Genomic DNA, 5,135 nt, shown 5'->3' with positions numbered 1-5,135 from the left:
AGGGAGATTGCTCTTGTGATTAGGCCCTGCTTGCAGGTTTCACACAGACCTCTGGTTGACCACTGTGGGAGCAGGATGCTAGACTATCCAGCAGACTCTTTATGTTCTTACATGTGAAGCCAACAATGTCCATAGCCTATTTAGCACATGGGTGGGAGAACCTATGGCCCTCTGGATGTTGCTGTTGGACTCCCAACTCCCATTAGACCAGCCAGCTTGCGCAGTGGTCAGCGATACAGGGTGTTGTAGTTCAGCAACACCTGGAGGGTCACAGGTTTCCAACCCCTGGTTCAGTATATTTCCCACAAAAAACATGGGTAACAAACAATACAATTCTCCATCTGGTATCACAAATAGGACTTTCTGAGCCACCATTTGGATGGATGGTGATTACATTTCCTAGCAGCCTAAATTATGCTTTGTAAATTGGACAGGCTTCTTACCCTAACAGCAAGCAGCTCCTGACCGATTTGCTCAAGGCTGAATCGAAGATGGCCCCCAGTCCACTTACGGGGTTTTTTGAGAGAGCAGCTGCCTCTGGTTGTCAGTCTCTGGCCTGTTCAGCAGTGTGCCTCCCCCCCCCCCGCTCTGTTCACATGGGAGATTTCCTCTCCTTCCATGGGAGTCATTTCCCTGCTTTTTTTTACCGGTGCATTAATGGACCCCTTTGGAGCTACCACCAAATCCTGGCGTATTTACCAAATGTGTTTACAATTAAACAAAAAACGCCAAACCGTCTGTAACCGTAACAAGCAGGCCCAAGTCAGCAGCAGGGCAACGAAGGGCTGGAGGTCAACGCATTGTTTACTTTAATTTCTATGAAAGCTTTTTGGGAGATTTCTCCAACTCCCCTCTTGCTTTATTAAATTCAGATGAGGCATTTGGGGAGGGTTAGGTTACAGATGGTCCGAGGAAGTTTTTAAAAAGAAAACTGAAGCTTTAACCCATTGGTGAGGAGGATGAGTCTGTCTGGATGTTTCTACACTACAGTTTGGAGCTGGTTTGCAAATTGCTTCAGTCGCCATTGTGTCACACTGCTTAACCTTCAAGCCCCACCTGCGGGGACTGTGATCCGCAGGGTCCCATCAAATGCCACAGCTCCCAAACCCTTCTGAGATGGGATCTGAGGAGGAATGAGACTGTTGGAGGAAGAGGATAGATTATTCCTCTGGACTTTGGTCTTGTGGCACACATTTCTCATTTCTTCAATGCTGCTCCCTAAGCCTACCTGTTACTTAAAGCAGGTGTGGGAAAACTTTTTCAGTCTGAACAACCTTCCAAGGGCCACATACCAGTGGGTGGGGCCAGGGACAAAAGGTAGGCAGAGCAACGAATACAGATTTTACCGCTGTAAAGTACCATAGTATCTACACATGCTGACTCACCTTCAAGAAGCATTGTCTGAGTTCAAGGACACTTTCCAGAAAGAAAGAAAAAATACTCAAAAAGGGTGTGAAAAGGGGCCAATAAGGGGTATGGCCCCTGGAAGGGGGCATGGCCTAGGAAGAGTCCTGAGGGCCAGATGGAGAGGCCTTGTGGGCTGCAGTTGTCCTCTGAGCCTGAGGTTTCCCACTCCTGACCTAAATCCTGCTCTGGATGAGTCAATAGGCACACGTACACACTGTTCCATGGTGCCATTGTGTAACCCCAAGCAGAGCAACTTGCCTTAAAATTCTTGACATTTTCAACTTTGGTAGGGGGTAGGGTGAAGAGTATAACAGTCACCATCAGGCCTGTTCTGGTTAGGTTCAGGCAGACAATATAAATACTTAAATTTAAAAAATTTAAGTTACAGCCAGCATGACTCCCTCCAGACTATGTTGGAGTACCAATCCCATCATCTCTGACCATTGATCCTATTTGCTGGGACTGATGGTCCGCTGACCACCTAAGCAGGTCAATCTCCAATCATCCTGTTGGTGAAGGCAAAAGGAGAGAGAAATCAAAATCCATTCCATTGTGCCATATTGCCTGGCTGCAAGTCAGAATATCACCCCATTAAGTTCCCTCCAGCTTTGGTTGTAGGCAGGGATGGGTGAATCAGTCAGTTTTTATATATCTCGTTTCTCATTTTTCCAATCTCAAATTCAGCTATCCACATTTCAGCATCAGTTTCCTTTTTTAAAAAAGTCCCCTTGAGAAATCATCATTTGTATGTATTTCTTTAAAAAAACTTGTTTTTGTATGCAATTTTGCCAAATCGCTGTCTCTTTGCCTCTGTCTTTCTGCAAGCAATTCCCCCTAATATGATACAATTCTTGATGTTATTTTCACTAACATATGCATTTATTCACACTTTCCCTAAGGATACACATTTTTGTACATATAATTTGGTTGGAGAACTGTGAAGAAGTGCAAATTTAAAAGGATGGCAGTGGTCTGATTCTTATATTGTTTGGGCATGTGCAAGTTAGGTAGTTTTGTCTTTAAATGCAAACTAAACTGAATTTGTTCTCCAGTTCTACCCTGGCCTGAAGTTGAGGGTTCCTTTTCTGACTTTCTCAGGCAAAGGTGTCCGTAAAGGTTCTGGCTTAAACCCTGAAGGCATGTGACCACTATCTCTAGGTTCCGTCTCAGGAACCCAGTTATTTCCTCAAGTGGTGCAGCAGCTCAGGACATGGCCAGCTCATTTTCCTCTGACTCTTCAAGGCCAGGGCCATGAGAGATAGAGATAAGTTGTTGTCCTTGTGTCATCATAACACCTTAACTTTGAGCCATCCAAACTAGTGGACAGATAAAAGGTGTGTATATGGTAGAGGGGGACTTATTGACACTGCACACAATCTGAGAAACCTGCTACTTAAAGATATGGTGTTGGTCAATAGCTCAAATGGCTTTAAAACTGATCTAACAATGGCTATTAGTCACAATGTTTAAGAGCAGATCAGAGGCCATAAGCCAAGTTTGGCAGGTGGTAGGGTTGCCAGGTCACCCATCTTTGCATAGTGTTATCCATGGTAGCCCCAACAATCAGCTGATTGTCAGAGTTTGCCAAATACTGTACACAGGACTTTGCAGATACAAAGATACCTATCCCACACCTGACATATATGGCATCAGGCTTAGGGCAGGTGGGTGTGGCTTCATCAAAATGGCCTCACCTGTCAAATGGGGAGGCCTGTCAGGCATTATTATGTCTATGGACTGGAGGTTCTCCACTACTACCTTACACCAATGAGTAAGAGTTTCTGACGACCAGCAGCAGGAGACATCTATTGGGTGCGTATCCTGCTTGTGTGCTTCCCAGGGTTATCTTTCTGCCCTGACTTTCTCTGACCTGTAAGAAAGGGCCCCATTATTACTGAATTCTGGTTTTTATAATACTTTCCCTGGTTTTTATGTTGCACCTGTTTTTATGACACTGCTTTATTGCATTTTTATATACCACTTAGATTTTTAAATATGAGATTTAGAAATGCTTTTAAATGAACGAATAAGCAATAAAAAATTGTGGGAACCCTGGCATGCTGGACTGAATGGACCAGCAAAGTTTGGTCCAGCATGGCTCTGCTGACATCCTTGCTTTCTGCAAGTTGCTGGCTTTTTTTTTTTTTTAAAAAAAGGGCAAAGCCGGTTAATCTCTACTGCGGCTGATATGAGTTGTAGAGTTAGTCTGGAGCCCTGAAGAGCCAGCCAGAGGATGAGTTAGGCAGCTTTCGTGCAACATCCCACCCCTCCAATTTGGTGGTTTTGCCCTCGTGTCTTGTGCCTGGCCATCTTCCCCTTCAAAGCTTCCCTCACATACGGGACTGGTTAGGCCTCGATTATTCATCCTTCCTGACGGAAAAAGGTTAGAGCAACAGGCTCTTGTGACACATGCCGACGTCATCAGGCTGGGGAGTGGGGTCTTGAGGCCTCTGCTGGGAACAATTTTGTTCAAAGGCTGTGGCACATTGGGCTGGATTGGTTAGCAGAAAACACAACAGATGAAAAGCAGGTTGCTGGCGGGAGAGGAGCATGGGCAGTTACTTGCACGAACCCTGGATCAGATATTGAGCTGAGCTGTTATCTCTAGCGCATAGCAAATAGCATGCCTGAATGTCAGAGACTCCAGGTATTTGATCTCGGCAGAGGTTGCCAGATCAAAATTGCAATAAATGGAAAGGGCATTCTGGAGTACTCTGGGTTTACTGGGAGCACTGATGTTCTGAAATAACCATGAGAGGGAAGGTACCAGAAAAGCCTATCAAAGTTGCCACCGTTGTTGTGTCAACATCCAGCTGGGTTTCAAGCCCAGTTCAAGGTGCTGGTTTGAGCTTTTAAAGCCCAAATGAGACCTGCTTCTATCAGAAAATGCCTCTCCCCATGAATGACTTGCTAGGATGAAAAGTGGAGGCTGCTGAATCGGTTGCAGGGATGACCTGGACTTTCCCATTTACTATTCCCACAGCTGTCAAATGAGGTCTTCTGCCCATTGCTCTTAATTGTAATGAAATAACCCACAGCACACTTTGGACAGAATCAGCAGGGTGTTGTTTGTTTGGGGCAATAATGCGTTTTAAAAATTAAAAATAAAACCTTGCTCCCTGCTTGCTTTTTGCACTGTATTTTTAGCAAGGTTATCAACTGGTTAAAGAATTTTATACGTGTGTTGTTATTGTTATTAAATGTATGTTGCTTGCTACATAAATAAACAGCACAGGCTGCTATCCTATACAAACTTTGGGGGAAGTTACTTTTGTAGAACTTACTTTTGAGTAGACCATGTATAGCACTGTACTGTTAATCAACTTTCAGGTAGGTAGCCGTGTTGGTATGACGCAGTTGAAATAAATAAAAAATAGTCCAGTAGCACTTTAGAGACCAACTAAGTTTGTTCTGCTTTTGTGTGCATGCACACTTCTTCAGATGCACATGAAAGCTTATACCCAGAACAAACTTAGTTGGTCTCTAAGGTGCTACTGGACAATTTTTTTTTGTTAATAATAATAATAATAATAATAATTTATTATTTATACCCCGCCCATCTGGCTGGGTTTCCCCAGCCACTCTGGGCGGCTTCCAACTGAATGTTAAAAATAGTACAGCATTAGACATTAAAAACTTCCCTAAAGAGGGCTGCCTTCAGTTGTCTTTTAAAAGTAAAATAGTTATTTTTTGCTTTGACATCTGGTGGGAGGGCGTTCCACAGGGCA

At 44.1% G+C, this 5,135-nt stretch overlaps 1 long non-coding RNA gene across 1 annotated transcript; it reads left to right on the top strand.

Annotated features, from left to right (window-relative positions):
- The first annotated feature begins 1,905 nt into the window (after window positions 1–1,905).
- On the top strand, window positions 1,906–4,532 carry LOC308591649. Its single transcript, XR_014010210.1, has 2 exons — window positions 1,906–2,957; window positions 2,988–4,532. It is a non-coding gene; the product is annotated as an uncharacterized lncRNA (long non-coding RNA).
- The last annotated feature ends 603 nt before the right edge of the window (window positions 4,533–5,135 follow it).

Source organism: Podarcis bocagei, assembly GCF_964188305.1.
Source record: "Podarcis bocagei genome assembly, chromosome: 7".
Classification (NCBI taxonomy): Eukaryota; Metazoa; Chordata; class Lepidosauria; order Squamata; family Lacertidae; genus Podarcis; species Podarcis bocagei.
The sequence above is the reverse complement of the archived record's forward strand: the minus strand, read 5'-3'. Positions and strand labels throughout refer to the sequence as shown.